At 42.4% G+C, this 26,046-nt stretch overlaps 1 long non-coding RNA gene and 1 pseudogene across 17 annotated transcripts in view; one reads left to right on the top strand and one right to left on the bottom strand.

The window, feature by feature from the left end:
• The window catches only part of LOC103787882 (uncharacterized), a 151,256-nt gene that overhangs the window by 70,422 nt on the left and 54,788 nt on the right, over nucleotides 1–26,046 (bottom strand). For 9 of the 17 annotated variants that reach the window (XR_013526441.1, XR_013526440.1, XR_013526442.1 and 6 more), the window contains 5 exons: nucleotides 23,692–23,764; nucleotides 22,625–22,698; nucleotides 17,282–17,535; nucleotides 16,585–16,678; nucleotides 376–457 (listed from right to left, as the gene is read on the bottom strand). This is a non-coding gene — a long non-coding RNA (uncharacterized LOC103787882). Of the gene's footprint in view, nucleotides 1–375; nucleotides 458–9,559; nucleotides 15,836–16,584; nucleotides 16,679–17,281; nucleotides 17,536–22,624; nucleotides 22,861–23,691; nucleotides 23,765–26,046 lie in introns of those variants that run through there. The other 8 variants (XR_013526447.1, XR_013526452.1, XR_013526450.1 and 5 more) reach the window with 3 other exon arrangements.
• Nucleotides 7,062–8,109, top strand: LOC144579254 (high affinity 3',5'-cyclic-AMP phosphodiesterase 7A pseudogene; annotated as a pseudogene).

Raw genomic sequence — 26,046 nt, 5'->3', positions numbered from 1 at the left:
TTCAAGGAAATTGCAGAGGAGCAAAAACAAAAGCAGAAACAAACAAATGTGTTTTCAAACCCCTGCATGGGTCCCCTGCATGTGTCTCATCTCCCCCAAAATCAGGGGGCAAGAGGAACCTGCCTCTGTAGTGAGAAGAGCTGCAAAGTCACATAGCAAAGGGTGGAATGCAGCCATGGGAGAAGAATTGGGGCCAGAGACACAATCAATCCACTCTAACCCCACGCTGTCTGCAGAGGGGAAAAAGGTGGCCTTGGCGGGGAGTGTGGGATTTACCATGGGCTCGACCTGGGAGTAGTATAGCTCTTCCAGGGGGTTATGATAGAATTCCTGAGACTGGGTAGTTTATAAGGAAAAGAGGTTTATTTGGCTTACGGTTTTGCAGGCTGTACAAAAAGCATAGTGCAGGCATCTGCTTCTGGTGAGGGCCTCAGGAATCTTTTACTCACGGTGGAAGCTGAAGGAGGAGCAGGTGTGTCACATGGCAAGACAGCAAGCATGAGAGATGCTAGGTGCTTTCAAACAACAAGCTTACATGTGAACCAACAGAACCAGAACTCAGTCATTTCCACTGACAGAGCACCAAACCATTCATGAGGAAGCCACCCCCATGACCAAAACACCTCCCAGTAGGCCCCACCTTTAACACTGGGGGTCCTATTTCAACATATGATTTGGAGGGACCAAACATCTAAACTGTATCAGTCTGCCCTTGACCTCCAAATCTCATGTTGTCTCACATTGTAAAATGCAATCATCCCTTTCTAATAGTTCTCCAAACTCTCAACTTGTTCCAGTATCAACTCAAAAGTCCAGGGTCCATAGTTTCATCTGAGCTTCAAGACAAATTCCTTCCACCTATGAGCCCATTGGATCAAAAACAAGTTACATACTTCCAAGATACATTTGTGTTACAGGTATTGGGTAGACGTTCCCATTCCAAAAGGGAGGAATTGGCCAAAAAAAAAAAAAGAGGCAACAGGCCCCACATAAGTCTGAAACCCAGCAGGGCAAACATTAAATCTTAGAATTCCAAAATAATCTTCCTTAACTCCATACTGGTGAGAGGAGTGGGCTTTCAAGGCCTCAAGCAGCCCTGTCTCAATGGCTTTGCTGGGTGCAGCCCACATGGCTGCTCTCTCACAGGTTGGAGTTGAATGCCTGTGGCTCCTCCATGCTGAGGTTGTAAGCTGCTGGTGACTCTACCTTTCTGTGGTCTGGAGGACACTGGCCCCGTTCCCACAGCTCTACTAGGCAATGCCCCAGTGGGGACTCTGTGTGGGGGTTCCAACCCTGCATTTTCCTTTGACTCTGCCCTAGAAGAGGCTCTCTGTGGGGGCTCTTCCACTGTGGCAGGTTTCTGCCTGGTCGCTCAGGCTTTTTGATATATCCCCTGAAATCTAGGTGGAAGCTCCCAAGCCTCCTTCACTCTTGCATTCTGCAAGCCTGCAGACCTTAAATTATATGGAAGGCAGGGCATGGTGGCTCACACCTATTATTCCAACACTTTGGGAGGATAAGGTAGGTGGATCAGCTGAAGTTAGGAGTTCAAGACCAGCCTAACCAACATAGTGAAACCCCATCTCTACTAAAAATACAAAATTAGTTGGGCATGGTGGTGTATGCCTGCAATCCCAGCTACCTGGGATGCTGAGGCAGGAGAATTGCTTGAACCCTGGAGGTGGAGGTTACAGTGAGCTGAGATGGTGCCATTGCATTCCAGCCTGAGAGGGCAAGACTCTGTCTCAAAAAAAAAAAAAAAAAATACCACATGGAAGCTGCCAAGGCTTAGGGCTTGCACCCTCCAAAGCAGTGGTCTGAGCTGTATCTGGGGCTGTTGGAGCCAAGGCTGGAGCTGGAGAAGCTGGGATGTGGGAAGTAGCATCCTGAGGTAGCACAAGGTAATGGTGCCCTGGGCCTGGTCTCTGAAACCATTCAGTCCTCCTAGGCCTGTGGCCGTGTGATAGGAGGGGTGTTCTGAAGTGCCTCTGAGGCCTTTTCCCACCGTCTTGAATATTAGCGCCTGGCTGCCTTTTACACATGCTAATGTCTCTAGCAAGTGGTTGTTCAGCAGTCTGCTTGGATTCCTCCTTCTCTACTCACATGGCCATGCTGCAAGTTTTCTAAATTTCTACACCCTCTTTCCATTTTAATTATAAGTTCTGGTAAAAGGAATATGTTAGCCGGGCACGGTGGCTCACACCTGTAATCCCAGCACTTTGGGAGGCCGAAGCAGGTGGATCATGAGGTCAAGAGATCGAGACCATGCTGACCAGGCATGGTGGTGCGTGCCTGTAATCCCAGCTACTCAGGAGGCTGAGGCAGGAGAATTGCCTGAACCCAGGAGGCGGAGGTTGCGGTGAGCTGAGATCGCACCATTGCACTCCAGCCTGGGTAACAAGCGAAACTCTGTCTAAAAAAAAAAAGGAATATGTTATACAAATAAATTTAAACAGAGTTTAATTGAGCAAGAAGAATTAATAATTTGCAACCTGGGCAGTGCTCTGAATCACAGCAGATGCAGACAGGCACCAGGGATGCTGTGTTGTCAAAGCAGATTTGTGGACAGAAAAAGGAAAGTGACCACAGAAAAGGGAAGTGAGGTACAGAAACAGCCAGCTTGGTCACAGCTTGGTGTTTGCCTTATCTGAGCGTGATTCAAACAGTCGGCTGCCTGTGAGTGGCTGAAGTATGGCCAATGGGATTGGCTGAGACTCCAGCTATTGCTAAAGAAGCATCCTCCTAAGTTAAGTTTTCAGTCTGCCTACCTACTAGTTACGTTATGGTTCACCCTTAAGGACTCACGTATGGAAGTATGAAGGCTTTCTCAGGCCAGGTTTGAGTTTGATTTATCAATTCCCCTGTTTTTGTCACTCTCAATTTAGAGAGATTGACCAAAACTTTAGGCACTGATGCCACTCTCTCACTATCGTAAATGATCTCAGTATGAGTTCACAAGCCTTTATTGGTGTCACTGTGGAGTTCACAAGTCACAGCTTCACACTAGGTGAATGATTCTTTATGTTCTTGCTGACCTAGTCTAAGTGAGACCATTCAATTCTCAATGTATGGTTGCATACAAAACATTTAAGACTTGAGAGAATGAAGCACACCACAGGAACTATTATTATGACTATCAAGAGAATAATATCAAAATACCAAGGTGCACTCCTTAACAAAAGTTCTCAAGAAATAAACTAAACCTAATTAAACAAGTCAAAGTTCAGGCAACAAAACGGTTCAACAATACTAAAGTTTAATTGGTCACAGTTCTGGTTTGAAATGTGATAGCAATGAAGGATCATAGCTCACTATACGTGGCCTGATTTAAAGACGTTTCCATTTTCGTTGTTACTCTGGTAACACAAGCCATACTAACCTCGACACCTGCTAGAAGGCATATAAAGACTAGAAACCTTTGGGAAACCCAAGCTTGCCATCTACAATTTAGGACGTCTACAAACCAGCTGTTAGTTGTTCCTGTAAACACACCATATTTTCCTCTTAATAGACTTCTTTATTGTATTTGGTGTCAGTGCCTAAGGAAAGAGCAGTATCAGCTACCTTTACATTAAGCTTTCTGTAGTAACACAATCAGGAGAGAGATAAGTGTAGCATTCTGTTTTGTTCAACACTGAACAGGTTCCCAGCTTGAATAAAAAGATATGAAGCTGCATGATGTTAACTGTAACATCTACCTTTTTTTTTTTTTGCTTGAGACAGGGTCTCGCTCTGTCACCCAGGCTGGAGTGCAGTGGCGCAATCTCAGCTCACCATTACCTCTGTCTCCCGGGTTCAGGTGATTCTCCTGCCTCAGCCTCCCAAGTAGCTGGGACTACAGGCATGTTCCACCATGCCTGGCTAATTTTTTGTATTTAGTAGAGACGCGTTTTTACCATGTTGGCCAGGCTGGTCTCGAACTCCTGACCTCAGGTGATCCACCTGCCTTGGCCTCCCAAAGTGCTGGGATGATGGGCATGAGCCACTGCACCCGTCCACATCTACCTTTTGGAGAGTAGCTTCTACCTGTCTGAAACACTGGGAGGTCTGATTGGCTGCAAAATCCAAGACCCCCAATATGGATTAGCTTTAGATTCCATACAACTAGTATCCCACTACCACCAAGACTGAGCCCCCAGGAACCCCACTGGAATTTTTCCTCAGTGGAATCTAGCTTATCTTTGTCTATTTCAAAGCTAGTGCTAATTTCAGTTACTATTTTGGCCTACAATCATAAGAGCTGTTAAGAGAATTTTTAGGAGAAACTATTTGAAAGGCAGAAGTGAGCCAGACCAAACAGCAAGATCTGAGCCAACGAGGAGGCCGAATGAAATATGCAGGTTATCCACAGACCCAATACAGGCCCTTGGGAGTTGAAAAACAGGGCCACCTAGTTGCATTTGAGCCGGGTCAGTTAGATTTGTTCATTAATAAATCTGCATAGCTCCTGAACAAAATCCACTGAGAAATTTACCTTTTTGTGCCCACCTTATAGCATGTCGTAAGGTGTATAACACATTTAGCCAAAAGAGACCCTGTTGCATTTAATCTGGTGACATTATACAAGCAATTACTTGTACTCACATCGGTAATTCCCATATCTTGAGTGCATGTTGCCTGAAAGCACAATATCTTTTTTGCAGTCATACTTGGATTGGTTTCCTATATTTGGTAATGATTGGGTTATTAATTGAAATAGTTAAGGCCAGGCATGGTGGCTCACGTCTGTAATCCCAGCACTTTGAGAGAGCAAGACTGGCGAATCACTTGAGGCCAGGAGTTTGAGATCAGCTTGGCCAACATAGTGAAACCCTGTCTCTACTAAAAATTAGCTGGGTGTGATGGTACATGCCTTTAATCCCAGCTACTCGGGTGGCTGAGGCAGGAGAATTGTTTGAACCTGGGAGGCAGAGGCTTCATAAAATGAGGCCACTGCATTACAACCTAAGCAACAGAGTGAGACTGTCTCAAAAAAAAAAAAAAGGAAAAGTTGAGTGCAGGAAAGCCAAAGCAAGTAGCAGTGATATTCAGATTGAGGGCAATAGGGACAACAGTAGTGCCATTGTGTCCACAGCACCTTGTTTAACTGCTTTATAACTTGCCTAATAAAATCAGAATATCAGGAATAGCTTCCCATGGTACCTTTGGCCAAAGCAACCCAACTGATTCTGTTAACTTTGCCAATTTCAGTTTTAATATGCCGTGTGTTCTTTCAACCTTTTCAGAAGACTGGGGGCAATAGGGACAACAGTAGTGCCATTGTGTCCAGGCACCTTGTTTAACTGCTTTATAACTTGCCTAATAAAATGAGTCCCCCTATTGCTGGGGGTCTTTCCAGGGATGCCCCTAAAGGAAACACATTTTCTAATAATTTCTTAGCTACCGTCACAGCATCAGCTTTTCTACACAGGAAGGCCTCTACCCAACCAGAAAACATGCAAACTATTACAAGAACATACTGAGACCCCCATTGAAACTGGCAACTGAATGATGTCCGTCTATAAATGTTCAAATGGTCCATTAAGTGGTGGAAATACACCACTTAACTTGTTTTTCCAGGACTATGGATTTGAGAAGCCAACATTGGTTATAAAATATTCTAGCAATTTTGGAACAGTCATCCCACAGGCATTTTTTCCCAATTTGGATCAATTTTTCTGTTCCATGATGAGTTGTGGAGTGCAGAGCTTTTGACAATGGAAGGAACGGGCAGCCATCTAGGCCCTCTGTGAGTTTGCGATTAACATTGAATTTATATCCTTTTAGATACCAATTTTGTTTTTCCAAATCAGGTGCAGTACATTGTTTATTAAATAGGTCATTGTAAGGTAGTTGGTTTGGATTAATCTTATGGAGTTCATTCAGATTGCATATCCTAACAGTTTCAGTGCTAGCTGATTTAGCATGAAATATCTGCTAAGCATTTCCTTGATATTCAGGTTCAGTCTGCAGGTATGAGCTTTGAGCAATAACAGCATCAATGATGATAACATGATGGCACAGAGGAGTTTATCTAATCGGAGTCTATTTTTAATGGGGGTCCCACTAGAAGTGAGAAACCCTTAGAGTTTCCCTAGCATGTCAAAATTGTGTACTACTCCAAAAACATATCTATTGTCTAAATACTTACTGATTTCTCTTTAGCTATATGACAAGCTTGAGTGAGGGCAAAAGTCTCCAGGGGTTAAGCTGATTTATAGAGCTTATCCTAATAGAGTTGACTAATAGGGGAAGGGGTCCCTTCTCTATTAACTCATTTTAGTGGTAACGGCGGCGGCGGCGCTGGACGCGGCTCCTGAGTCCCGCGCACCCAGGGTCTGGCCGCTGGCTCCAGCCGTCTTGCACCGCTTTGCTCTATCCGTGCTCCGTTCGAACTCTGCAGTCCCCGTACCTGCTCCTCTCGGCCGAGGAGCTCCGGGGCGGCGGGGTTCCCTTTCCGACTTTGCCTTTGCTGGCCCCGCTTGCACCCAGTCCCGCTCGCCTGGAGCGAGGCGCGCGCTGGTCTTGGTAACTGGCGCCGCGGCTGCCGCAGAGCCTTTCCACCGGCGGCCCGAGAGGAGGGCTGGGGTTGGGGAGGCGTGAGCGCGGCTTCCCGGCCCGGGGTTGGCGCTCGTCCGCCCGCCCTGCCCCTGCCTCGGCCCGGAGCCCTAGAGCCGCGGCCCCCTCCCAGTGCAGGGGCCGGCGGCCGTGGTAGGGTGGGCGCCGCGCGGAGGCAGGGCGGGTGTATTCAATGGAAGTATGTTACCAGCTGCTGGCACTGCCCTTGGACAGGCAGGTCCCCCAGCACGTCCTCAGCCGCCGCGGAGCCATCAGGTTCAGGTACAGCTCCACGCTCTTCGGCTGCCCCAATCCCCGGCAGCTCTCTCAGAGGCGTGGAGCTATTTCCTATGACAGTTCTGATAAGCCTGTGTTATACAATCGTATGCCAGGAGATGTAAGTGTAAGGAGCTGAGCAGGATTTGAATCAGAAAGAAGAGGTACTCACCCATATATTGATTTTCGCATTTTCCACTAGCAAGCATTTCAAGAAAGAGGAAGTGTGGGGACTGAGAGTGTCTGAAGATCTGGGCCTAGACCTGACATAGCATCACATTTCCATATTCTGTTGATTAGCTGTGTCACACAGCTTGCTCAGAGTCATGGAAAGAAGACCCAGCCCTCTCCCCACCCCGACTGTCAAAGGCTCAATCTGAAATTGAAGTGTCTGTCTCTGCAAGGAATATCAGAAGGCTACAAAGTTTCCAGCGATATCTTAGATCTTCAAGCTTTTTTCGTGGTACTAGTTTCAAATTCTCTTAACATTTTAGATGATGATTATAATGGACAAGCCAAGTGTATGCTGGAAAAAGTTGGAAACTGGAATTTTGATATCTATTTGATAGACTAATAAATGGAAATAGTCTAGTAAGCTTAACCTTTCATTTATTTAGTCTTGATGGATTGAGTACTTCCATTTAGATATGATGAAACTTCGTATTTTTAGTTATGATTCAAGATTACCACAGTCAAAAGCCTTACCATAATGCAGTCCACGCTGCAGATGATACTCGGGCCATGCATTATTACTTAAAGGAACCTAAGCTTGCCAATTCTGTAACTCCTTGGGATATCTTGCTAAGCTTAATTGCAGCTGCCCCTCATGATCTGGATCATCCAGGTGTTAATCAACCTTTCCTTATTAAAATTATTACTTGGCAACTTTATACAAGAATACCTCAGTACTGGAAAATCACCACTGGAGATCTGCAGTGGGCTTATTGAGAGAATCAGGCTTATTCTCACATCTGCCATTAGAAAGCAGGCAACAAATGGAGACAGTTGGAAGGGACTGCAGAGAGAACAGTCCAGCAGTGAGGACACTGATGCTGCATTTGAGTCGAACTCACAGTTATTACCTCAGGAAAATCGGTTATCATAACCCCCAGAACCAGTGGAACGAACTGCCTCCTGGAGGTTTTTAGAAATGTGAGATGGGGTCTTAAGGTGAGAAAACTTACTCTTGACCGCCAACGTTTCCAAGTGAGTGATGCCAGCCAGCATTATTTATTTCCAAGATTTCCTCTGTTGGATCATGTGAACCCACTTATTAATTATAAGACCTGAACATACAGCAATATGAATTTGGCTTTCATGTGAAACCTTGAATATGCCAAGCCCAGCAGGAGAGAATCCAAAAGGAGTAACAAAGGAGTTTGGAGGTGTGCCATGACTTTTTCAAAGCATCTAATCTTCAAAACGTGAAACTTGTTCAACAACAGTCTCTTGGAATTTAACCAGTCTGATGCAACAGTGTGTATCTTGTACCTTCCACTAAGTTCTCTCTGAGAAAATGGAAATGTGAAGTGCCAAGTCTCTGCTGCCTCTGGCAAGACAGTGTTTACAAATCAACTCTGAAATATTGGTTCTAAATTGCCCTGGAGCATGATTGTGAAGGAACCACTAAAACAAATTAAAAGATCAAACTTTAGACTGCAGCTCTTTCCCCCTGGTTTGCCTTTTCTCTTCTTTGGATGCCACCAAAACCTCCCATTTGCTATGGTTTTATTTTGTGCACTGGAAACTGAGCATTTGTCATAGAGTACCACCAAGCTTTCACTCCAGTGCTGTTTAGCAATGCAATTTTTTTTTTAAACAATTAGTTTTTAATTTGGGGCGGGAGGGGAAGAACACCAATGTCCTAGCTGTTAATTATGACCCTGCAGTGAAGACACTGCATGTTTTCATTACTGTACACTTGACCTGCACATGCAAGAAAAAGCTGGAATGTTTATAACACCATAATCAGCTCAGGGTATTTGCCAATCTGAAATAAAAGTGGGATGGGGAAGTGTGTCCATCAGATCAAGGGTACTAAAGTCCCTTTCACTGCAGTGAGTGAGAGGTATGTTGTGTGTGAATGTATGGATGTGTGTTTGCATGCATGTTTGTGCATGTGTGACTGTGCATGTTATGTTTCTCCATGGGGGAAAAGATTGAAATGTAAGCTTTTATTTATTATTTTAGAATGGGACATATGAGCAGCCACAGTTGGGGGAGGAAAAGGTCGGTAAGTAAGCCGTAACAGATTGCTCCAGTTGCCTTAAACTATGCACAAGGCTAAGTGACCAAACTTCTCGTTTTGATTTGAAAAAAAGTGCATTGTTTTCTTGTCCCTCCCTTTGATGAAACGTTACCCTTTGACCGGCCTTTTGATGTGAACAGATGTTTTCTAGGACAAACTATAAGGACTAATTTTAAACTTCAAACAATCCACTTTTGTAATTTGTTTTAAATTGTTTTATGTATAGTAAGCACAACTGTAATCTAGTTTTAAGAGAAACCGGTGCTTTCTTTTAGTTCTTTTGTAATTCCCTTGTTACTGTAAAAGACTGTTTATTAATTATGTTTACAGTTTGTTGCAACAGCCATTTTCTTGGCGGAAAGCTTGAGTGTAAAGCCATTTGTGAAGGCCTTTGCCATACTCATTTTAATATGTGCCTGTTGCTGTTAACTTTTGATGAATAAAAACCTATCTTTTCACATTTAAAAAAAATATAGGAGAAACACTGAAAACAGATGATGGATTTTAGGAAGTAGAAGGCATAATCAATCTCCTCTTCCATAACTGAAATATACAAACAAAAGGAAACCAAACATGAAAAGAATGTTAAGAATCCGGAGAAGGGGCTCAACTCATATCACAGATTTAGAGCTAAGACACAGCTCTTTCTCCACAAAGGATCACACATACAGAGGGTGAAACGTGAGTCATTACATTCAAATACCCTACTGATATCCCACTTTTGGTAGAAAAGGTGACTGAGGTAATAAGTGGCACAGAAGAAAGAGATAAACTTGGCCGGGCGCGGTGGCTCAAGCCTGTAATCCCAGCACTTTGGGAGGCCGAGGCGGGTGGATCACGAGGTCAACAGATCGAGACCATCCTGGTCAACATGGTGAAACCCCGTCTCTACTAAAAATTACAAAAAATTAGCTGGGCACGGTGGCGCGTGCCTGTAATCCCAGCTACTCGGGAGGCTGAGGCAGGAGAATTGCCTGAACCCAGGAGGCGGAGGTTGCGGTGAGCCGAGACTGCGCCATTGCACTCCAGCCTGGGTAACAAAAGCGAAACTCCGTCTCAAAAAAAAAAGAAAGAAAGAGATAAACTTCTCAACTAGAGACATGGATCCCTGTTTAAAAAAGAAAAACACATTTCTGCCCTAGCCCGAACGAAGATTAATTACATACCCGTCTAGCCAGAAAGAAATCAGAAAAAGGTCTGGAAAATTATCTCTTAGATCTAAATGTCTTAGCTGCATTAGAAAGATTTGCTAGAAAAGAAATCAGGGCCAGCAATATTATTGTGCACAAGATAAGTCACCAAAGCAGATGACAGCCACTGTAAAGAAGTACAAAAATAAAACCTCAAGGGCACATCCCATAGAACTAGATACTTCCCTTACCCTGCAACTGGTAAAGCAGCCACCACTTTGTGAGTTTAAAACAATCACAGAGAAAAAATGTCACTTCAGGAGGTTGTAGAGTCCTAGAGTCACCTACTCCCTCTCTGGCTTCCCCAACCTCTGAGGAATGAGATTAATACAAACCACACACAACTACCAGTCATATCTTGGAAAGGGGATTCAAACAGCAATTTATAAACATGTATAAGGCAGTTAAAGAGAATTCAACCAGATTACTATGGGCAACTAACTGGTTTCCATAGTGAGCGAGAGTGCCTGGGGATCCACACTTCCCGCAGGGACCTGTACAATCCTGGGATGGGGGATTCCTCCTGACCCCAGGCATATAGATTGATACAGACAGCTGCCCAGAGTGTTTCCAGAGGCAACACTCAAGTCCACAAGGGACCGCCATAGGCCTTGGACCCCAGAACAGCCTGGTGCCATCTGCCATACCTCTAATACAGGCTGCAGTTGTGGTGGTAAGAATGCTCAACTCCACCCCAAAAGACAATGCTTGATGACAGCTTCTAGCACAGTGACCCCACTTCTGTCTAACAACTCTGCAGATGGGTACAGCCCCATGTTCTCCTAGGAAGCACCCAGACAGCCGAGTGAGCGACTCCTGCTACCCCTGCTGCTCATAGCCAGGAGACGCATCTCTGGCGGGGCTTCCTGTATAGCAGACCCATTTTTGCCTGAACAATTCAGGTGGGCACAGCCCTGTCTTCCCCTGGGAAGCACTCAGATGGTGGAGCAGGTGACTTCACCCACTCCTGCTCCTCCTAGCTGTGTGGGATGCACCAGTTGGGGCTCCAAGCAAAGTAGACCCACCTCTGCCTGAATTCTGTTAGTGGCACAGCTCTGTGTTCCCCTGGGAAGCACCCACATCATGAATAACTAACAATGAAATTCTGGCCTTAAACTGGACACTTGACCAACTGGAGCTAATAAACATCTACAGAATACTCCACCCAACAACTACAGAATATACAATCTTCTCATCCATACACGGAATATATTATAAGATGGACTACATGCTTGCCCATAAAGCTCTCAATAAATTTGGGGGAAAAAAAGAAAAAAGAAAGAAACCTATCAAGCATACTCTTGGACCACAATGCAATAAAAACAGATTTCAATACCAAGGTAATCTCTCAAAATAACAAAATACATGGAAATTAAACCACTTGCTTCTGAATCACTCTTGGGTAAGCAATTAAATTAAGGCAGAAATTTAAAAATTATTTGAAATTAATGAAAATAGAGACACAAATTACCAAAACCCTTGGGCTACAGCTAAAGTGGTGTTAAGAGGAAAGTTTATAAGTGGCCTCATTGAGAGGTTAGAAAGATCTCAAAATAACCATCTAACACTGCACCTAGAGGAACTAGATAAAAACAAAAAGAAGAATTCATCTTCAAAGCTAGTAGAAGAAAAGAAATAACCAAAATCAGAGACGAACTGAATTAAATTGAGATCCAAAAGTTCATGTCAAAAGATAAATGAAGAGTTCCTTTTTTGAAAGAACAAGATTGATAGCTCACTAGCTAGATTAGCAAAGAAAAAAAGTAGAAGATACTAGTAAGCACAATCAGAAATAACAAAGATGACATTATAAGAGAGCCCACAAAAAATACAAAAGATCCTCAAAGACTATTATGAACACCTTCATGCACACATATAAGAAAATTTAGAGAAAATGGTTAAATTTCTGGAAACTCACAACCTACTGAGATTGAACCAGGAAGAAAGTGAAAACTTGAACAGACCAATAACAAGCTCAGGAATGGAATCAGTAATTAAAAAACAAACAAACAAAAACCTACCACCTAAAAAGAGGCCTGGATGAGATGGAGTCATAGCTGAATTCTACCAGACATTCAAAGAACTGATATCAATCCTACTGAAACAATTCTAAAAAATCAAGGAGAAAGAGCTTTTCCCTAACTCTCTATACAAAGCTAGCATCATCTTGATATCAAAATTTGGCAGAGACACAATGAAGAAAGAAAACTTCAGGCCAATATCGCTTATGAACATAGATACAAAAATCCTCAACAAAATACTAGCCAACTGAATCCAAAAGCAAGCACAACAAAAATGTTCCTTCACCACCATCAGGTACTGTTTATTCCTGGAATGGGAGGTTGATTCCACATATGCAAATTAATAAATGTGATTCACCACATGAACAGAATTTTTAAAGACCATATGATCATCTCAATAGATGCAGAAAACATCTTCCATGAAATACAATACCCCTTCATGATAAAAACCCTTAACAGACAAGGCACTGAAGGAACACACCTCAAAATGATAAGAGCTTTCTATGAATGACAAACATAGAGCCAACATCATTCTAAATAGGCAAAAGTTGAAAGCATTCCTCCTGAGAACTGGAATAAGACAAGGATGCCCATTCTGACCATTTCTGGTACTAGAAGTCTGAGCCAGAGCAATTATGGAAGAGAAAGAACTGAAAGACATCCAAATAGGAAAACAAGATGCCAAACTATCTCTCCTTGCTGATGACATGAGTTACGTAGAATACCCTAAAGACTCCACCAAAAGGCTCCTGGAACTGATGAACAAATTCAGTAAAGTTTCAGGATACAAAATGAGTAGCATTTCTCTACATCGTTAATGTTCTAGCTGAGAACCAAATTCAGAACACAATCCCATTTACAATAGCCACAAAAAAGTGAAATATCTAGGAATTCATCTAATCAAGGAGGAGAAAGATCTCTACAAGGAGAACTATAAAACACTGCCAAGAGAAATCAGATGACAAATAAAGGGGAAAAAAATTCCCATGCTTACGGATGGGAAGACTCAGTACTGTTAAAATGACTGTACTTCCCAAAGCAATTTACGGATTCAATGCTATCCCTATCAAAATAGCAGTATCATTTTTCACAGAATTAGAAAAATGTATTCTAAACTTCATTTAGAACCAAACAAGAGCCCAAATAGTAAAAGCAATCCTAGGCAAAAAGAACAAAACCAAACACATCACATTACCCAACTTCAAACTATACTGGAAGGCTACTGTAACCAACATGTTACTGGTACAAAAACAGACAAACAGACCAATGGAACAGAATAGAGAGCTCAGAAATAAACCTGCACACCTACAACCTCTGACTTTTGAAAAACTGGCAAAAATAAGCAATGAGAAAACAACTCTGTATTCAATACACGGTGCTGAGATAACTGGCTAGCCATATGCAGAAGAAACTGGACCCCTACCTCTCACTATATTTAAAAATACTGGACCCCCCACCTCTCACTATATTTCAAAAAAACCAAGACACATTAGAGATTTAAATGGAGGACCTCAAACTATAAAAATCCTAAGGGAAAACCTAGGAAATACTCTTCTCAATATTGGCTTTGGAAAATAATAATGGCTAAGTCCTGAACAGCAACTGTAACAAAAAATTGATGACTGGTACCTAATTAAACTAAACAGTAAAATAAATGATCAATAAAGAGACAACTCACAGAATGGGAGAAAATATTAGGAAATTATGTATCCAACAAAGGTCTAATGTCCAGAATCTGTAAGGAAATGTAAAAGTTTAAAAAGCAAAAATCAAGTAACTCCATTTGTAAAAATGGGCAAAGGGGCTGGGCACAGTGGCTCACACCTGTAATCTCAGCACTTTAGGAGGCCAAGGTGAGAACATCACTTGAGGCCAGGAGTTCAACACCAGCCTGGCCAATATGTTAAAGCCCCATCTCTACTAAAAATACAAAAATTAACTGGGTAGCATGTTGCCTGTAATCCCAGCTACTCAGGAGGCTGAGGCATGAGAATTGCTTGAACCTGGGATGTGGAGGTTTCAGTGAGCCAAGATCATGCTACAGCACTCCCACTTGGGTGACAGAGCGAGACCCTTTCTCAAAAAAATTTAAAAACATGGGGGAAGCAAAGGACAGAAAAAGACACTTCTCAACAGAAGATATCAAAGCAGCTGACAAACATGAAAAAATGCTCAACATCACTATTCACCAGAGAAATGTAAATTAAAACCACAACAAGATAACATCTCACACCAGTCGGAATTCTGATTATTAAAAAAATCAAAAAATAACAGATGCCATCAAGGCTTCAGAGAAAAGGGAATGCTTATACACTGTTGGTAGGAATGCAAACTGGTTCGGCCACTATATAAAGCAATTGGGAGATTTCCCAAAGAAGTGAAAAAGAACCACTATTCAACCCAGCAATCCCACTACTGGGTATATACTCGAAGAAAAATAATTCAACCTTTCAAATATGTACAAACTGATGCTATGTCCAACTTTATGATGTCACTAAACCAGTGATTATCATCATGGGTCTGGTCACGACGACCCTCTTGGTGGAAATAATTACTGGTAACTCTAGCCATGACTATAGGAACAGGCATACTCCTTGGCTGTGGATTATACTGCTGCTGCACTACACGTGTGGGATTGCAAGATCGCCTCTCTGAAGCTCCTGACACCCTGTTCAATGATGTTACGACAAAACTGCCCAAGTCCTGAGATGTGAATATTTTCAACTGCAGGTAAATAAGTTCCATTCCTCAGCCCACTAGGAATGCCCCTTGCCATCAGGAAGTAGTCAGACTGAGTCAACACCCCAACTCAAGACTGAGGAATGGAACAATGTCAGTGGGGATACCATAACACAGCGTATCATCAGGTATTTATTCTATTTCTTTTTCTTTCTCTTTGTCCCTAACTTCCTCCAGGCAGGATTGCTTGCATGTAGTCATTTTGGTAGAGGGAAGTCACTAAGAAGTGATGAACTTCATATCCTAATCCTCAGAAGCTGCCTACAAGATTAATGTACTTTTTTTGTTTTTTAAAGAAAACTGATCCTTAGGTCATGCTGACATCCTTGATGGCATCCACAAGTTTGACTGGCCGAGGGACACAAACAGCTTTGATCATCAAGGAAAGCCCCCAACTACATAAAAAGGAAGGTCAGATTTGAGACTCCCACCCTCATACTTTGGCCAAACTGAATAAGCCTTCCTAAGCATTAATGTCATTGTTTGGCTTACTGTGCATCGGGTATGTGAACCTAACTTTAGGGGTTCTTACTACAGCAACCTGACTGAGCTAATCAGTTACACACAAGAACAGCTGAGCTACATTATCTCCTTAAGATCAGGGTCCAGACGTTGTTCATAGATGAGAAAAGAGAAAATAACGTGTGCAACATCAGACATTCAATGACACAAATCCTCAAAATCAGGTATTTTAAAAAATGAAGCCAATGGTGGGGCATGGTGCTCATTCATGTCTGTAATCCCAGCACTTGCGGCCAAGGCAGGAGGATTGCTTGAGCTCCGGAGTTCAAGACCAGCCAGGGAAACAAAGTGAGACCTTATCTCTACCAAAAATTTAAAAATAAATAAATTTTAAAAACTTAAATGAAGCCAAGTTGCTCAAGCAGTCATCAAGTATTTACTAAGGCTTACTATGTGTTATGATATTGAAACAATTCTTTGAGCCAGCAAAGGCTTCTGGCTTCCTCTGCAAGTAAAAATAATTACCCTCCCAATGATCTGTCTGTGTGTTCCACATGTATAGCAGCAGAAGAGGCAACTCAGAAAAAGCAAAGATAGGCCAGGCACAGTGGCTCATGCCTGTAATCCCAACACTTTGGGAGGCTGAGGTGAGTGGATTTGCTTGAGCTAAGGGCAACATGGCAAAACCCGGTCTACCGAAAAAATTAGCCAGGCATGGTATCCATCCACACCTGTAGCCTCCAGCTACTAGGGAGGCTGAGGTGGGAGGATCACTTGAGCCCATGAGACAGAGCTTGCAGTGAGCTTAGATGGCACCACTGCACTCCAGCCTGGGTGACAGAGCAAGACCCTGTCTCCGGGCAGGGAGTGGCGGAAGAAAGGGGATAAACCACAACTCCACTGTAAGAGGCAACTGGAGAAAGATCCCAGGAGGCTGTATTCAACAGTGGAGCAATAACAACACAGTACTCTTGCCAGATATCCTCAGGCTTTAAATCAACATAATTCCACTCTGTTCATCAAGTAACCTTTACAATCTATAAAAGTTTTCAAGTTTTCCGGATAGTTCTACGCAACTGATGACAATGACACTGCCAGATAAATTACTCACTATAATTTATGAAGTCAGCAATATGGCTTATCAGTCAGTCTCTCTTGCTCAATTGGCAATACACTCCAGCCTGGGTCACAGAGCGGGATTCCACCTCAAAACAAAACAAAGAAAACATACTATTAATTACATATAGTGACCTGGTTCTAAAGGAATTATCTCCTATGTCGATTTTAATACAAATTTTGAACAGTTATAAACAATAGCCGGGCGCGGTGGCTCACACCTGTAATCCCAGCACTTTGGGAGGCTGAGGCAGGTGGATCACCTGAGGTTAGGAGTTCGAGACCAGCCTGACCAATATGGTGAAACCCTGTCTTTAAAAAAAAAAAAAGAAAAGAAAAGAAAAGAAAAGAAAGATATCACTTGGGTCAATAACAGAACATAATAAAAACAATAGAAATTTCTGTATATAAACACACACATATCACAATTCTAGTCAGGAAGAAATACATAGAAAAACAAGAAAGAATTTTTAAAAATAATTTACAAGGGAAATTCTTAATGTTTCAGTCCTAAAATATGGTCTTCCTTTAGAAATATATAAGACTGAAATAACTGACTTTTTTTCCTGCAGTACTGTAATTACTGCAGATTTATCAGCAGAGGTAAACAGCAATTTAATTTTTCCTTAAGCTTGAACACAGAAAGAAACAATAAAGAAACCTCATTAGACCTGATCTAATTAAAGTCATACCAGTAATCTTAAGGCCAGCTCGGGTCTCCAGGTGCTATTCCAGGACAGGTTTGTAACACTGGGTCCATTCCCAACAGGCTGGATAGGATAGTTCGGAGTAACTGTCAGGACACCACCTTCTTCTCTCCTGAGCTGCTCGACTGGCATTTGGCTTCACATTCCAAGTGTACCTCCTGTGTGAATAATCTTCTCCAGAGGGACCAGGAGGAGGGATATGGCCTCTCTGGTAAACATCTGGATTCTGTGAAAACGTTCTTAAAGCAAAACAAAAAGTAATAACCCATTACTAGGATTAACAAAATAATTTTTATTTTAAATTTGTATTTTTATATATTTTAAATTCATAAATCTACAAAATAATATACATTCTACTGTTTCTTACCTGTGTGACCTTAGCAGATAAACTGCCTAACTTTTATTTCTCTAAGTTCTTTTCCCTATAAAGAACTCAGGGAAATAAAAGTTGAGTAGTTTATCTGCTAAGGTCACACAGGGCTAATAACACTTTCCACCTTCATGGGCTGTTATGAAGCTAAATTAAGAAAATACATTTCAATTACCTACAATGCCCTGGCACAGAGTGGATTCCCAGAAGCCTTTCCACCTTTCCCTACAGAGACAAACGCACGGAATGCATGCCCATACTATTCTAATTAAATAATTTCTCTCCCCCAAAGTCTGGTAGGATTGACATAAGACACAATAAGCTATTTAGTACTGAAAACAGCTGCTTCCACTTTATAAACAAATATACATAAATTACAAAGTATAGAACAACTTTAACCATGGTACATGCACAAATTTGAAAAAACAGGATTCAAATTTACTTGTTTATACAAAAGAAAAATTGGAAATCTGAGAAACGAAAAAATAACCCCCTGCTGCAGAGCCCTCAATCCCATTTATTACAATTCAATTAGTTAGAATTTCCTTTTGTTCTTTTCCCAGCATCTTTTTCTGACTGTTGAATCACAGCCTATTATTTTCACTTATCATAATTATGCTACCACTTTCAATGGCTTTATAAAATGCTATATAGTATGGATATAATAACATTTAGCTATATTCTCCACTGTTCCACAAATGATGCTGGGATTAACATCGCAAATCATATACTACCAGATCCTGAGCCAGCCCAGGGTCTGACACATGGTAGGGAGTTTGAGAAATGTGCTGAAGGATTAAGTAAATACAGCTTTTCCTGTATTTTGAAGTATTTCCTTAGTCTCAAAATGAAATTACTAGGTAAAGCATTTTTACGGCTCTTGAAAAGTGTTTCAAAAGGCTTAAACCAATTTTCAATGCCACTAGCAACATGTTTTTAAAATGTTTGTTTACATCTTTTAAAAAGGTCAAGTTTCAGGCTGGGCACAATGGCTCATGCCTGTAATCCCAGCACTTTGGGAGGCTGAGGAAGACAGATCACTGAGGTCAGGAGTTTGAGACCAGCCTGGCCAACATGATGAAACTCCGTCTCTACAAAAAATGCAAGAAAAAAAATACAAAATGCTGGACCTGGTGGTGCGAGCCTATAATCCCAACTACTTGGGAGACTAAGGCTGAAGAATCTCTTGAACCTGAGAGGCGGAGGTTGCAGTGAGCCAAGAATGCGATTTTGCACTCCAGCCTCGGCGGCTGAGCAAGACTCTGTCTCAAAAAAAAAAAAAAAACCTTAAAAAAAAAAAGGAAATTTTTTAAAGTTCTTTTTTCTTTTTTAATAAAAACAGGGTTCCAGGCCAAGAATGATGGCTTGTACCTGTAATCCCAGCACTTTGAGAGGCTGAGGTGGGCAGATTACCTGAGGTCAGGAGTTTGAAACCACCCTGACCAACATGGAGAAACCCCATCTCTACTAAAAATACAAAATTAGCTGGGTGTAGTGGGTGGTGCATGCCTGTAATCCCAGCTACTCGGGATGCTGAGGCAGGGGAATCCCTTGAACCCAGGAGGTGGAGGTTGCGGTGAGCCTAGACTGCGCCATTGCACTCTAGATTGGGCAATAAGAGTGAAAATCCGACTCAAAAAAGAAAAACAAACAGGGTTCCAACATGTTGCCCAGGCTGGTCTCCAACTGTTGGGCTCAAGCAATCCTCCCACCTCGGCCTCCCTAAGTGCTGAGCCAACATGCATGGCCTAAAAATGCCAACGTAGTTTTGAAAGTGTTTACAATGTGCTCAACTGTTTAAATCCACATTAACTGTCAACAATAACCACTATGGGGTATTATTAAAATCTCCATCTGACTGATGGAAAAATGGAAATGTAGATGGACTAAATATCTTACCCAAGATCACAAAGCAGGTAACAGAGCCCAGATGCAAAACCAGGTCCAGCCTGACAACCACTACACTAGAGTGCCTATCAAAAACTGTTGCCAAACTTGCCAGGAGCAGCAGCTCATGCCTGTAATCCCAGCACTTTGGGAGGCCAAAGCAGGTAGATCACCGGAGGTCAGGAGTTGGAAGACTAGCCTAGCCAACATGGTGAAACCCCCATCTCTACTAAAATAAAAAAATTAGCCAGTGTGATGGCAGGTACCTGTAATCTCAGCTACTCACAAGGCTGAGGCAGGAGAATTGCTTGAACCTGGGAAGTGGCAGTTGCAGTGAGCCAAGATTGCACCACTGTACTCCAGCCTGGGCAACAACAGAGCGAGACTCTGTCTCCAAAAACAAAAATAAACAAAAAACCTATTGCTAAATTAAAAGGCAAAGAATAATGCCTTGCTATTTGTGATGGTTAATTTTAGGTGTCAATTTGACTGGATTAAGAGATACCTAGATAGCTGGTGAAGTATTATTTCTGGGAGTGTCTGTGAGGGTGTTTCCAGAGGATACTGGTGTGTGAGTAGGTGGACTGAGTGGGAGGATACACCCTCAGTATGGGTAGGTACCATCCAATAGACTGCAGGCCTGAATAGAACAACAGGCAGAGGAAAGGCAAATTGTGCTCTCTCCTAGAGCTGGAATACCCTACCTTCTCCTACTCTTGGACATCAGAACTCCAGGCTTCCTGGCCTTTGGACTTGGGAACTCACACCAGTGTTCCTGTCCAACCCTTACCAGATTTCCAGGCCTTCAGCCTTGGACTGAAAGTTACTGCACCGGGTTCCCTGCTTCTGATGCTTTCTGACTTGGACTGAACGCTACCAGCTTCCCTGGTTCTCCAGCTTACAGACAGCCTACTGTGAAACTTCTCAGCCTTCTTAAGTACATAAGCTAATTCCCATAATTAAAAAGCCCTGCCACCCACCTACCCACCTACTGACCCACTGGCCCATCCATCCATCCATCCGTCCATCCTACTGGTTCTATCATTCTGGAGAACTCATACTAATGTACCACTTTAACCATACTGAGATTTTCCCCCGTTTTCGAAGAAAAATAGTTTTATTATCTGTTCAGATCCTTTGCAATTTCTTGCACTCTAGCCAGGGTAACAAGAGCAGAACTCCATCTCAAAAGAAAAAAAAGAATTAACTAGGGTTCATTCTGTACATATAATGCATAGAAAGTGAGGATAAGCAAGAGTGGCAAGAAATGCGGCTGGAGGAGATGGGATCCCAGATCATGCACAGAGTCGTATTATAGACAAAAAGTTCACTTTTACTCTTAATTTTTTTTTAATTTTGTTTATTTATTTTGAGACAGTCTCATTCTGTCACCCAGGCTGGAGTGCAGTGGCATGATCTCGGCCCACTGCGACCTCCAATTTAAGCCATTCTTGTACCTCAGCATCCCAAGTAGCTAGGATTACAGGGGTCCGACTCCACACTCAGCTAATTTTTTTATTTTTAGTAGAGGCAGGGTTTCTTCATATTGGCCAAGCTGGTCTCGAACTCCTGACCTCAAGTGATCAAGCCCACTTCAGCTTCCCAAAGTGTGGGGATTAGAGGCATGAGCTACCATGGCCCGCCCTTTTTTAGCCTTGAAACAATGTTAAGAGCAATGCTTATGAGCAATATTCCAATTCCAATTCAATTTCAACTTTTAGCAATCACCTATTAAAAAGATCTCTTGGCCAGGCACAGTTGCTCAAGCCTGTAGTCCCCGAATTTTGGGAGGCTGAGGCAGCTGAATCACTTGAGACCAGGAGTTCAAGAACTGCCTAGGCAACATGGTGAAACCCCATCTCTATATAAAAAAATAAAAATACAAAATTAGCTGGGCACAGTGGTGCACACCTGTAGTCTCAGTTACCAGGAGCGCTGAGGTGGGAGGACTGAATAAGCCTGAGAAGCTGACTTGCAGTGAGCTACAATTGTGCCACTGCACTCTACCTTGGGTGACACAGAAATACTCTGTCTCAAAGAAAAAAAGAAAAGATTTTTGTTGTTGTGAACAACAGATTGGGCCAGGGGCGCCAGCTCACACCTGTAATCTCAGCACTTTGGGAGGCCGGGGGGAGGGGGGGGTCACCTGAGGTCAGGAGTTCAAGACCAGCCTGATGACAAGCCTGAAACCCTGTCTCTACTAAAAATACAAAAAAATTAGATGGGAGTGGGGGCCTGTAATCCCATCAACTTGAGAGGTTGAGGCAGAAGAATCTCTTGATCCCGGGAGGCAGAGGTTGCGGTTAGCCAAGATCCAGCCATTAACCTCAAGCCTCAGGGACAAGAGCGAAACTCCGTCTCAGAAAACAAACAAACAAACAAACAACAACAACAACAAAAGGTTGGATGGAAATTAACAAGAGATACACTAATTAGAACCAAACTGCAATAGGTCTAGCAAGACCTGTATTAGGATGCTGACAGAAGGCGACAGTCAAAGGGTAGGAGATAAAATAAGAGAATTTACTGAGGTAAGAGATGGTGGAGGATGGTTTCAAGGAATAAAAACAGTTCTCTTTACATGTGTGCAAAGTCTCAAAATCAATCATTTGTACCTATGAAGGAACATCTCTCAAATGAGGCCTGTTAGGATGTAACAGCGTATGCTCTTTGTGATTTGTGAAAACAATATTCCATGTGAGATCACAGGGCGCTACTACAGCTGGGTTCCTAACTCAAATCATTACACTATCCGTGCCAAGTAACAAGGATTTGAGGAGGTTCTATTTTGGGAATTAAGGAGTGTCCCCAAAAGTAACAGTCCCGCCTTAAAGCAATCCTTCCGTATTTTTTACCTAAGCACTGGCCAGAACTAAGGAGAAATAAAGGACATCACAAACATTGCCCCTTTTAGCTACAGCGGGTGGCGAAGAGGGTCAAAGCCTCAAAGCAAGGGCTGGACAAGCCAAGCCTGTGACAGCAAAAGTGAGACGCAGGGAACATATAAGATGAAGCCCACGCCCAGAAGCCACGAGCTGGAAAGGCCATGCCAAGGGCCCAAGACATGTTACCTTTCGGGGATATGGTTTCTGCTCTTCTTCTTGGATGAGGAGCCTCCAGGAAAGTCGCGGCCCGAACGCAGCCACTGCGGGGATGATACCATTGGCTCATGTGGGTCCCAAGAAGCCGCCCACCAATGCCAAGTCGGCCAAAAGCGCCAATCCGGCGCCCTCAGTGCCAGGATAAAACTCTAGTCCTAAAGAGAATCGGAAGCCACCCACACAGCGCTCCTGCGTCTAGCTATTGCGCACGTCGGTCGTGAGGGCGTAACCACGCAGGCTTACTGAGAGGCTTGATTTGTAAACAAGACTTTGGTGGTTACGGCGCCCTCTTTGGCCAGAGGCCGGTAGCACAGGTCAATGAGGGTGTGTATGCACCCTTCAGAATTCAAACAGTGTGGCACAGGGAAGTCCCTCTGTCCCTGCCATGTAACTCCCCCGAGCACCACCCCCCCCCGCCACCCCCGTTCCTTGTGTGTTCTAGATATTTACAAGTGCTTACATTCACTTTCTGCATATTGTGTATAAATATTTATCTTCACACATAAGTATATCCTCTTTTTATACAAAAGGAGCAACTATTCATAATCTACACTGTATCTCAAACACTGATTCTCCCAGTCAATTTATGCATACTTACATTCTATTTTTTAGTGGCCATAGGGAATTTATTGGACTATCAGTAACGTAATTAAAAGTACCATAATGTATTCAGCCAGTTCAATGTTAATGGACCTTTTGTTGTTTTCAGGTTCTTTTGAAATCTTGTTACAGACAATGCTGCAATGTGAACATCCTTATACACATATACAGCTATATCTAAATTCCTAGAAGTACAATGTCTAGAATAGAAAACATACAAACTTAAAATTCTGAAAGATACTACCTAATTATCCTCCAAAAATAATGCACAAACATCCACTCCCATCACAGCTAAACTTTTACTGGGTTCTATCACATAGCAGGTATCATGCTAGAAGTGGACAGAATGTAGTTAGGTTTTAGCAAATACCAAAAATAACCAAAAGTGGAGCTCAAGTCCAAGGTTTCCCCACAGTCTCAAGCACAAAGATCTGTACCTGTTAGAAAAACGTTGAATTCTGCTTTTTTCCAAAAGTGGAACAGCAAAGAACAGCATGCCCTATAGCAGCTCTGAAAACAGAATAGAATACTAAATTCCAGATTAAATTGTAAGTAATTAGGATTGCAGATTTTTAAAAGTAACTTTTACATTTAGTTTCTAATTTATGGAAGCATCTTACATATATTTTTAGTAATCTTTGCAGCCATTTTAAGTTGGGTAAACCAAGGATCAGAAAGGTCAGAGTTATTGAATAAATGAACGTTAATACAGCTAGGCCAGTAGCTTTATTAACACTTTTGAGACAGTGATATTCCAACCAGTTTTAAACACATAAACCTTTATAATTCTGAAAAATTACACATCATTAAAAATGTGTCAATATTCATAAATTGTTAACTGGAAAAAGAAACAGACATGTTAGCCGAACATAGCTAACATACAATTAGGAACATTCAATTATTTGTTGTTGTTGTTGAGATGGAATTTCACTCTGTCACACAGTCTGGAAAGCAGTAGCATGATCAGCTCACTGCAACCTCTGCCTCCTGGGTTCAAATTATTCTCCTTCTTCAGTTTCTTGAGTAGCTGGGACTACAGGAATGCATCACCATGCCTGGCTATTGTATTTTTAGTAGAGGTGGGGTGTCACCAAGTTGGCCAGGCTGGTTTTGAACGCCTGACCTCAAGTGATCTGCCTGCCTTGGCCTCCCAAAGTGCTGGCATTACAGGCATGAGCCACTGCACCCAGTTCACATTCAAATTTGCCATTTAATTATAAAAGATTCTAGCAGGGCGCAGTCACTCATGCCTGTAATCCCAGAACTTTGGAAGGATGAAGCAAGTGGATCACTTGAGGTCGGGAGTTGGAGACCAGCCTTGACAAGGGAAAAACATGTCTCTACCAAAAATACAAAAACTAGCCCCAAAATTAGGCAGACATGGTGGCTCACACCGGCAGTCCAGGCTACATGGGGGCTGAGGCAGGGGAATGCCTTGACAGCAGGAGGCGGAGGTTCTAGTGAGCCAAGATCATGCCATTGCACTCCAGCCTGGGCAACAAAGCGGGACTCTAACTCAAAAAATTAAATAAAGAAATAATACAATATTCTTTTGGAATTTATGAAAAAATCCAATAGGTGTATAGTGGCCCAATTCTACATATGGTACATATGTCTATAGACATGACAACATACAAAATGTGACCTAAGTTTTTCAGAAACTAGTAAAGCTATATTGGGCTTACCCTTCATTTTGCTAAAAGACACAACACTGGGGTGAGAACAAACTCAGTTACAACTGACACAACAAAACCCAGACCAAGGCAGAATAGGGCTTCTAAAAAGTATGGGAACTGACAGAGTAGGTCTTTAAATGAGACTGAGTCAAACATGAGGCAGAAGAATGTCTTCACAAGGGTATAGTACTCTGGGATGGAAATCACAGGAGCAAGGCATATTTAGAGCACCAAACAGCTAAACAGTTGATACTGACAAGTCTACCAGTATCCGCTAGAGCCCCAGATACCATGTCAGAGTTTGAGGGGTTCCAGTCTTCAATAAAACCAGAAAGAGAATATGAAGAGAGTAGGAAGGGCCTAACCAGTAGAAGGACTGTTTCCATTACACCAAGTACCAGTCATCCTGACAGGTGTAAAATGCAGGGAGTAGGTTTCTGAAACAAGACAAAGCCCTAACTATAAAAAGTGAAGCTTTAGGTCATGGTAGGACTTAATGCTAAGTTCCAGAGCGTTGTGCTCAAGGTGTTTAGGTTCTTCATCCTACATTTAAGATTTATTTTAGAGATTAAGATATTAAGACTGAAAAAGATTGATAAGTGGCTGGAACTATGGACAGAGTATCAGTATAGAGGCTGGGGACCAAGAAAGGTCAACCTGTAATAAGCATTTGCCTAACTAGAATTGAATGTTAGAACTGAATATTTTAATAAGTAAACATTTTATTGCTACCAGAAATAATCTTACTGTACTCCTCCCACCTTATGCCACCAGTAAAATCTGTAGTAGCGATGGATTCCCTTGATTTCCATTGGAACATAAAGAAAACAGACTCTAGTCTGACTTGCAGATACTTCGTGTGTCTTAGTCTCCCATTACATACAAGCATGAAAGTAGGCTATCTGAGGAATGAAACTAAGCTCAAAGGGGGAAAATAAAACTTCAAAACCTTGTATAGCTTAAGCCTAACTCTACACTGTCAGTCCTTTCTGAATTTCTTCTCAGATCACCCACCCACATATGATCACAAAAAAGTTCCTATCTCATAATACTAGAAGCATTATTGGAAGAGATGAGAAAATAGGTCTATAAATGCAATACTTATCTTCAGAGGTC

Source organism: Callithrix jacchus, chromosome 14 (genome assembly GCF_049354715.1).
Source record: "Callithrix jacchus isolate 240 chromosome 14, calJac240_pri, whole genome shotgun sequence".
In the NCBI taxonomy this organism is placed as follows: Eukaryota; Metazoa; Chordata; class Mammalia; order Primates; family Cebidae; genus Callithrix; species Callithrix jacchus.
This window is presented reverse-complemented; position numbering and strand designations above follow the sequence as displayed.